Raw genomic sequence first — 10,184 nt, 5'->3', positions numbered from 1 at the left:
TTACTTCTTTATTTTGAGAGAGAGAGAGAGAGAGAGAGAGAGAGAGAGAGTATGTGCGCAAGGAGGAGGGACAGAGAGAAGGAGAGACAGAATCTCAAGCAGCCTCCATGCCACCGGTGCAGAGCCCCACGTTGGGGCTCAAACTCACAAACCTTGAGATCGTGACCAGAGCCAAGATCAAGAGTCAGACACTTAATGGAGTGAGTCACCCAGGTACCCCAAAGCCATTTTCTTACTTGTAAAAATGTGAAGGATAATGCCCCCGGGACTTGTTTTGAGGCTTACACTGGATAAGTATTTATGAGCGTCAGTGATACATAGTTTGATTTCTTTTAATGGTTGTAAAAATTGCAAGAACCTTCCTTCACTGACCTTAAAAGAGAAAAAGAATTAATTATTTTGCATTTGAATAGGTATTTCTCTATTCTGTCAGTTCTCTAAATATCTCAGATTCCCAGCATAATCTCGTTTAATTTTGCCAGTTGGATTAAAAAAAAAATGTATCTGGACTGCTTCCTATGGTTCATTGCTGGCCTCAATTCTGCTCTATTCTTTGAAGCATGTGAATGAAATATAAGCTCCATCGTTGTTCTAAGGGCATTTAGTATAGTGGTAGCCTATGAGAGAACTAATCTATATTTAAAAATATATCGGTTTTAAAATTTGTTTAGGGAGAGGAAAACAAAAGAACTAATTACTTGAAGTGAACAAACTCAAAGCAGGTGGAGAACATGGTGAGTTATCCACCAGACGTGACAAGGAAAGTTAGGAATGCACTCGCCGTGGGGGCTCCCAGGCCCCAGGAGACTAATGCAGGGCAGGTTTCTGATGGTCTTTCAGTTGGAGCCTCAAGGAAAGCAGATCTCAAAGCACTTTTCTATTCTGCCTAGGAGAAGTACCAGGGTAGCCTATCAGAGAAAGAAAAACAAGAGAAGATAAGATCTTAACTAGACTGTCTAGGGCAAGCACTTACTTTTAACCTCTGAACTAAGAGGAAGTGGTGTAGTGTCAGAGTGTTGTTTGCAAGGTCGGAAGTTCCACACCAGCCTGGAACAATGCAGACGTCTTCCCAGGCCTCTGATTATAAGTGACAATTGCAGCATCAAGTTTATTGGGCTAAAAAATAACAGAAAGAAATGCCATCCCCCAATATTTTCAGGGAACAAATTCTTGGAAAAATTGTTTCCCTATGTCTCCTACTCCCAAAGCCTTTAACCTGCTTGCTCGCAGGCTGGGGAGGTTACCGAAATTAGAACCACAGGAGAAATTGAATGATGACAGTTGAGTCTAGTTAGAAAAAGTATTGCACTGTACTTAGTGGTGACGTACCTTTAAATCTTAGCTATGTATACTGACTCTTTGATTATGCCTCGCAGGTAAGTTGGAATAATGAGTTTTGCTATTTATCTTGATCCAAAAAAGAATGTTGTTGGATGTAAAATTATGTATTATTAAAAAGAAAATGACAGGCTCAAGGTGGAGTCACTTGGCCCCCGGACAGAAAACCAAGACTTAATTTCAATTTCAGACTCTTCAAGGAGTGAAATTTTAATCCAATCAGTCTGAAATCCGCACACCCCTCCCCCCAGCACTAATGAGGTAATCTGTCACCGGGGCCCTCTCTATTCAAGGGAAGATGAGGTCATCTGCATGATAAGACCCCAACCCCCTCCCCCTAAGAGAAGGTGACCTTGCCTGTAATCCTTTCTTTTCTTTTGCTAATAACTTCGGTTCCTCTTTCTTATCAAAACTTTCCATTTTGTATAACTCCTTGGAGCTCCCCTCTCCTTGTTAAATGGGGTGCTTCCCAATTCATGAGTTACTTAATAAAGCCAATTAGATCTTAACATTTACTCATTTGAGTTTTATTTTTTAACAGTCCCTTATTTCAGCTTTTTAAATTCCCTGCTCCTTGGACCTAGGACATCTTAGATTGTCACTCTGTCTACCTAATGGCTTCTCTACAAATTATAAACTAGCATCCTCCAGATTACAAAACCATGATCCATGAATAGAAATTATAGAGGTGAAATATTCACCTGAGAACTGTCTGGGAACTAAAAATGTCCAATAATGTAGAAGGCTGCCTTCCAGAGGGCTTAGCTCAGGGTCATGAGAAAGAATTCAAGCTAAGCCTAAATGCTCATCTGCTCAAGATGTTTTGGAAGCCATTCTGGGGCTCCAGGGCTCAGGAGGAGGCTGGATTGATTACAAGGTCTCTTCCCAACATAAGATTATATGACTTGGAAGTAAATCTGACACAGAAAACTGGTTTCTGCCACCTTTCTGATTTTAGACGATCAAGTATTTATGGATAAAGGCACTAACTTCAAAGTGAGATAATGAAGAGTGTGGCCTATTTGTAAGCTGAGCCTTCTCAAGCTATATTGGGATTCGTTAAAGAACAAAACGTCAACTGAGCAAATTTGAACATTTAATTGGCTTTATTAAGCATTTGATGGTTTGGGCAGCATCCTATCTAGCAAGCAGAGGGGAGCTCTAAGGAGTTGTACAAAATGCAAGATTTTTTATAGGAAGGAGAGAGGAGCAAAACATTATTAGCAAAAGTGAAACAAAGACCCTTCCAGGTAAGGCTACCTTAAGGGAAAGGACAGGGGGTCTTATTAGTTGGCTTACCCTATCTTCCTCTGGGGGATGGAGAGGACCCATGTGACAGATTATCTCATTGGTGTTGATCAGAAAATTCCCGAGTGACTAGTTGAGACTACGTTTCAGGGGCAGGTTGAAACTGCAATTAGGTATTACGCCCTGGTTTAGACTGGGCCTAAGTGGTGCCATTTTGGGCCTGTGATTTTCTTTTTAACAGGTTCCTTAGACAACTATATTAGTACTTTTAAAAATTAAAATATCACCCAGCTTTGTTGTCCTGAATTCCTTTCACATGTATTCCCTGGTCCCTCTTCTGTCTTACTTTGCCAATGTGTTCTTCAGTGTGTTTATGTCTTACCTATTCATTATGTCCATTATACCCAATTACAGGGCACTTTCACGGCAGATTGATTTTCATTGCAGACTCCAGTGAAATCACATAGATCGGTTCACCAACAACCTACGGAGCCTGAAGTCCTGTTCTTTGTATCTACTTAAGACATGAGGATAGATAAAAGGGGTCCGTCATTGGTGCTTTGTGTGAGAAATGTATTGCATAAAACACAATTTATTTCCTTAACTCTTTATAAGCTCTTCCAAAGCCGATAGCAAACTTATTCCTTCCCAAAAAGGGGAGGCTGCAGACAAAATTGAGTCTTCTTCCCCAGTGCCTGGGCGTTGCACATGTGGGGATAACAGCTGGCCTGGGGGATATTAATAGATTGCCATTGTCCTTGCACCCGGCCATGGTCGCACTCCAGGCGAGAACCAGAGCAGCTGCAGAGGGTCTTGTCAGATTTTTCGGAGCCACAGAAATGAGAAAAAGCATTATCTTAGAAATGCATGATATGCTAGCCTCCATTGAACCCCCTCAGATACTCAGGAAGGATAAATGAAGTAAATTATTTTGAGTACTCTCCAAACTATTTAGTCCACTTTTCTATTATCTTAAGGATACAGAACATTGCCTCTAAAGAAAAATAAAATAGGAGAGGTATTTGAGTAAGAGAAAAATACGGGGCTAAACACTGGAATTTGAATCTGTATAAATGCTATGTGATTGAAGTTCTTAGATGGTACAGCTAAGATACCCATTCCAAGTAAAATAAGGATCTGGTTGCGAAAATAAGAAAAAAAAAAAGTCAACAAAATTATACTTGTACTGCAGATCTATTATATACCCAATTAAAAATGCTAGAGGATTTCTTCTACTTCCTTCTTTTCCTTTCCCTTTCCTCCCCTCCCCTCCCCTCCCCTTCCTAGTCTCTTCCCTTCCCTTCCTAGTTTCTTCTGGTTCCCTTTTCCTGCCGTTTCTTCTTCTCTCTTTGCTTTTACCAAGATTTCCTAAACACTTTGTGCATAAGGCCTTGTCACATCTGCAGAGTTGAGGAGAAAGTTGCCCCCCCTCTTTCCCAGCCGCTGCCACTCTCAGGGATATAGCAGCTCTGTAAAACATTCAAATGTAAGTTAGAACGGGCTCAGCTGGGAAGGTGCAGTCAAGTGTGACACACGTTGAGGGGTGGGAGAGATTGGGTTCTGCCAGCAAATGGGGAAGGTCGTGCAGGGAAAGCAGCCAGTCGTGGAATAGGACGGAGGGGGTCTACTCCTGAGAGACCGTGGAGGCAGAATCCACAGGGTCTCGAAACTCAACAGATAATGTGAGCAAAATGAGGTGGAGACAAAGATACCTTCAGCCTTTTAATTACTTGTACTGCTTCCTCACAGAGTTAGGAAAACAGAGCGGATGAATGTGCCTGTTCTCTCATGGCAGCCTCTGTTCTTGCTCCTCTCCAGCTGGGAAGTAGGATTGAACACTACTGTTGATTCCACCAAAGAAAATCCACCCCATCAACCAGCGTTGACAGGTTGGTCTGTTCCATGTGGTTTTGTGTGTGCGCGCGCGTGTGTGTGTGTGTGTGTGTGTGTGTGTGTGTGTGTGAAAGAGAGTATGTGGAGACGGGGGCGGGTGGAAGGTATTTACAGCCCAAGACATTTTATTTTATGAGGTGGGTCTCTTCTCCCAGATATCTTCTTCAAATGGCACCCTCCCCCCACCCACCCAGTTCATGAGTCTCCTCCTCCCGGTCTTTCCTCCTCCTTCCCTTTCATATAATGTCCAATTTGGAGGTTGGATTTGGCCATCCTTGGACAAATAGGTAAAAGTGCTTTTCACAGCTGTGTATTACTGTGGAAAACCCATCAAAACAGCTGTAGTGTTCCATTCCTACTGTATTTCATTTGTAATCTATTTTTTTATGTTTATTTATTTTGAGAGAGAGAGCACGCGCATGTGGTGGAGGGGCAGAGAGAGAAAGGGAGAGAGAGAGAATCCAAAGCAGGCTCCTCACCGTCAGCACAGAGACCAATGTGGGGCTCGACCCCACGGACATGAGATCATGACCCGAGGCAAAACCAAGAGTCTGGATGCTTAACGGGTTGAGTCACCAAGGCACCCCCAGCCTTCTCCCCTTCTCGGTCCCCTGTGCACTTACTCTCCACTCTCTTGTTGCAGGATTTTTTTTTACCACAATACTCGGGATTCGTTGTCTCGCTGCCTCAAAGAATGAAGAGGTAGACACAAAATAAGCAGCAGGGCAAAGTTTATTAGAGTATAAGATCAGAAAGGAAGAATAATAGGAAGGCTCTCTTTACAGAGAGGGGACATTCGAGGGTGAATACCCACGACTCTAGGCAAGGGTCCTCGTTTTACAAGGTTCTGATCAGCCCTCCCCTCTCCCTTCCCCCTTGTTCCTTCTCAGGTCCTGCCCTTATTGGCTAGATGGTTCTAGGTGCTGGGTTGTCCATTCTTGATAGGCTGGTTTCCGGCGTATGAGGGGTGGTGTGTGGGCACACTCAGGTCTTTTGTAAAATTCCTGAGGGGAAATCTGAGAGGGAGTAGGTGGGGTCTGTTACATTCTTCAGAGGAACCTTATGCCTGAGGGGGCTTGCTGTGGTCTGACACTCCCAGCATTGTTCCCAAATAGGTGTTTTTCCCCACCCTGGGACCTGAGGTCCTATCCTTTCCCTCTCTGCCTCTTCTACCCTGTCTTTTCCTATCATACTCTGATACACAGCGATGAACCTCACCTCAACTCCTCCTCACCCATCACTTCATACAGTCTTCAGGAGTCTAATTCTGAAGATGACTTCATTTGTGCTCAGCAAACGAGATCCTTAAACTGAAAGATCCATACCCTTTACAGGATGGCAGATGGGTTTTAAACACTCAAATTTTATTTCTGTCACACACAAAAATGTTATCAAGCCTAGTATCTAAAGCACTGCCGGGGAAAGATTTTAAATACCCATTTTGTAATCTCAGCGACCAATCATATATGCTCAGAGATAGAGAAGTCAAGACCAATGTTTCCGCGTGCTCTCTGACCAGTGGTGGTCAAAGAGGATCGCCCCTGATTTCGCATCTGTGCCAGTCCTTCTCGTTTTGAGCATTTTTGTCTGTGGAGATTTATCATTATCCTTCGTTATTTGGGGTCAGTCCCAACCATCGTGCTACAGAGGAGACTTTGTCTGCCACTCACCTGCATGGTCCATGGAGCCTGCTCTGTACCTGTTGATGAGGAAGCTAAGTCACAGTATATAGAAGCCAGAAAATGCTACCTCTCTCATACTTGGCTGAACCCTGAGGAAAAATACTATCTTCCTTAAATCAACCATAGAAGCATTTTGCATTCTTCCTGCCTTTCTTTCCCTTCAAGACAAATCTTGTCACCTCCTTTTATTGGATGGATTGGAAATCCAAGACTTTTTCTTTGATGTCAAATATGTGGATTATTTTATGTTGGGAATTTCCTTCTCTGTTCACTCTTTTTCTAGTGTTCAGGAGAAATACAACTCTTGACCATGTCACTTATTAGAAATGCAGTTTAACGTGGAACCAGAACTAATCCCCCTCAAAATTCCTTTTGTTCTGTGGTCTTGGATTTCTGAGGGAGCCTACTTAAAACTTGACGTAACTCTAAACTTTCACTGATTCTTTGAGCACCCAGCCTTCAGGTAGGTACGGTCTACTTTCTTAATTTATTATTCACTGTATTTAATAATAAGGGTGATCCAAGATATGTAAATTACAAAGAAAATGAGAATTTTTCCATTAAAGGTATGTTTTGACTTCTTAACGTGAATTTTGCTGTGATGAGAGAGCCCCGTTTTTTTTTTTATTTATTTATTTTGAGAGAGACAGAGCACGTGTGCACCTGCGCAGGTGGGGAAGGGGCACAGAGAGAGAGAGGGAGAGAGAATCCCAAGCAACTCCACAGCGTCAGTGCAGAGTCCAACGTGGGGCTCGAATTCATGAACCGAAGTTGGAAACTTAACTGACTGAGACACCCAGGCGTCCCAACAAAGCCCTTTTAAAACAATGTTCTGGGGCTCCCGGATGGCTCAGTCGGTTAGGTGTCAGACTCTTGACTTGGCCTCGGGTCATGATCTCACAGTTGTGAGTTCGAGCCTCACATTGGGCTCCTTGCTATCAGCTTGGGATTGTCTCCCTCTCTCTCTTCCACTCCCCCTCTTGCTATCTCTCTCTCAAAATACATAAAGAGAAAAAACTTAAAAAAAAAAAAAAAGAAAGGAAAAACAATGTTCTATCCAGGGTACCTGGGTGGCTCAGTCAGTTAAGGGTCTGATTCTTGATTTTCACGATCTCACGCTGACAGCATAGAGCCTGCTTGGGATTCTTCCTCTCCCTCTCTCTGTGCCCCTCCCCTGCTCATGTGCACATACACTCTCTCTCTCTCAAAATAAAGAAACTTTAAAAAACATTATAAAACAATAACACAATATTCCATCCATAATAAAAATTGATGTTCTAAGGGGTGCCTGGGTGGCTCAGTCGGGTAAGTGTCTGACTTCAGCCCAGGTCATGATCTCATGATCTGGGAGTTCGAGCCCCGCGTCAGGCTCTGTGCTGACAGCCCAGAGCCTGGAGCCTGCTTCGGATTCTGTGTCTCCCCCTGTCTCTGCCCTCCCCTGCTTGCACCCTGGCTCTCTCAAAAATGAAGGAACATTAAAAAGAAAATTAAAAAAAAAAATTGATGTTCTAAGAAAGTTAGGCTCTTGCAGCAAAACCTGTGGATTTCTTTTGGAAATTGAATAGAAGCTTCCAGAATCTTTCCTTGATGATGATGTCTGCTCCATCCTTGAATAATGCGATTGCACTTGTGTCCCCTGTGCTCTCCACAGCACTTTGTGCATATTTCTATTACTGCACCTATCAGGTTATAATGATTTTCTGCTTAAGTGAACTCCTATCAAATTACTTTTACTAAACTGAACTTTGATGCTAAGCCATCAGCCTGGACTTTGATGTGCTGTAAGAAATAGCTCCACTCCATTGGGTATAAGGCTATTATTGAGGATATTCTTCCGTGTACTGCATAGCATTGCATTTTGAGGGCTTGTTTGGGACTTATATCAGCACCATTTATGTTTTTCCAGAGCAATTGGTCTGCTGGTAGCTGGTGGGAGCTGTAGATTGTGTAACTGATCATATTTCTCTTTTCACAGAGATTGCTAAAAAGCTTAGAGCCAAACTCCTGGTGGATCTTTGGCAAATACACGTAGGCCTTCATTGTATTTATTCTGGACATTAGCCTACCTCTGTTGTATGATCCCATCATTGCTTTCCTTCTGCCTTATCTTTCTCATTGCTTCTGATATGCTTTATTTTCTTGTATTGCACATTTCTTTGTTCTCTGTAAGTCCTGTGGAAGAAAATCATGAACATAAAGACATATCTGCATCTTTCTCTCACCAGGCTGTGAGCTCTTTGGGAGTGGATGGGGATCGTTTTCCGTTGCTTTGCGTTTGGATCTGGCATAGAACTTCATTATATGCTCAGTAAATATTTTTTTTTTAAATTTTTTTTTCAACGTTTATTTATTTTTGGGACAGAGAGAGACAGAGCATGAACGGGGGAGGGGCAGAGAGAGAGGGAGACACAGAATCGGAAACAGGCTCCAGGCTCTGAGCCATCCGCCCAGAGCCCGACGCGGGGCTCGAACTCCCGGACCGCGAGATCGTGACCTGGCTGAAGTCGGACGCTTAACCGACTGCGCCACCCAGGCGCCCCAATATTTTTGAGAATAAATCAAACAAAGTTGCCATTATAAGGCTCATCTGGTAATTTGAACAATGACTATTTATTTATTTTAGTTTTTTTAATGTTTATTTTTGAGAGAGAGACAGAATGTGAGCAGGGGAGGGGAGGAGAGAGAGGGAGACACAGAATCTGAAGCAGGCTCCAGGCTCAGAGCCTGATGTGGGGCTCGAACTCACGAACGGTGAGATCATGACCTGAGCCTGAGTCGGACACTTAACCCACTGAGCCACCCAGGGCGCCCCTGAACAATGACAGTTTAAAGGAAAGGATTGTGAATCCAATTGTTACCTACAGACCAGAAGGTGGAAGATGTTCCTTATGTGAATCAAGGAGGAAAAGACAGATTGAATAAAAAGTTCCTTCTTTTCAACCTGTTGATGCTGTGGTCATGACATTTTTGTGGCCTGTAAACTAAGGAGAAAGAAAGATGTTTGCTGTTCATCTATTACAGAGCATTGCACAAGATTGCTACTACAGAAATACATGTTGAGTTAAATCTACTTCTCTGGATACTACGTGAGGAAACAGTCATCTAGAATGTTTGGCAGAAAATGTTTGGCCCTTCATTGTTTTTTTAATTGATTTTTTTTTCTTGTTCTTTTTTTAAAAGTTTATTCATTTATTTGAGAGAGAGAAATGGGGGGAGGGGCAGAGAGAGAGGCTGAGAGACAGAATGTAGAGCAGGCCCCCTGTCTGGCCCTTCTTTTATCTCAGCCTGGAACCTAAAAACGTCTTAGGAAACCGATGAACTCAGGATTGTTGATCTAATCCAGAGCTGGCATAAGAGACTTCCAGACCACTGGATAACATTGTTTAATGACAAAACGCTCAGTTTTACCTGGAACTTCCAAGGCTTTTTTTTTTTTTTTTTAGTTTACTTATTTATTTATTTATTTTGAGAGAGAGAGAGAGAGAGAGAGAGAGACAGAAGAAGGAGAAGGAGAGGCAGAGAGAGATGGCGAGAAGGAGAATCCCACACAGGCTCTGTGTTATCATCACAGAGCCAGACACAAGTCTTGATCTCACAAACCGTGAGATCATGACCTGACCCCAGTTCAAGCGTCAGATGCTCAAACCAGCTGAGCCCCCCAGGTTCTCTAACAAGTCTTGAGGAATAGTAACTTAATTTTGTGTGTTTTTTTAAAGCAAACAAACCAACATAATAAGTATTGGGTTTTCTTTTACCCTGATGGGGTTTCCTTAGAATTAGAAGATGCTCACAACTTATTTGTGAGTTGAAATTTATGGTATCCATCTACATGGGATAAGGTGATGATGAGGTTGCTTTTCTTTAAAATTTTTTTTTAATGTTTATTTTTGAGAGGGAGAGCAAGAACGTGAGAGGCAGAGGGGCAGAGAGAGAAGGAGACACAGAATCTGAAACAGGCTCCAGGCTCTGAGCTGTCAGCACAGACCCCACCGTGGGGCTCAAACTCACCGAGTGCAAGATCAT

At 42.9% G+C, this 10,184-nt stretch overlaps 1 long non-coding RNA gene across 1 annotated transcript in view; it reads left to right on the top strand.

Moving 5' to 3' along the window:
- LOC121013137 (uncharacterized) overlaps nucleotides 1-6,374 on the top strand; it is a 10,932-nt gene extending 4,558 nt beyond the window's left edge. The window contains exons 2-4 of the long non-coding RNA XR_005782523.1: nucleotides 3,001-3,130; nucleotides 4,336-4,475; nucleotides 5,123-6,374. This is a non-coding gene — a long non-coding RNA (uncharacterized LOC121013137). The remainder of the gene's footprint in view (nucleotides 1-3,000; nucleotides 3,131-4,335; nucleotides 4,476-5,122) is intronic.
- The last annotated feature ends 3,810 nt before the right edge of the window (nucleotides 6,375-10,184 follow it).

This window comes from Herpailurus yagouaroundi, unplaced genomic scaffold, assembly GCF_014898765.1.
Source record: "Herpailurus yagouaroundi ecotype Mexico unplaced genomic scaffold, PumYag 198, whole genome shotgun sequence".
In the NCBI taxonomy this organism is placed as follows: domain Eukaryota; kingdom Metazoa; phylum Chordata; class Mammalia; order Carnivora; family Felidae; genus Herpailurus; species Herpailurus yagouaroundi.
This window is presented reverse-complemented; position numbering and strand designations above follow the sequence as displayed.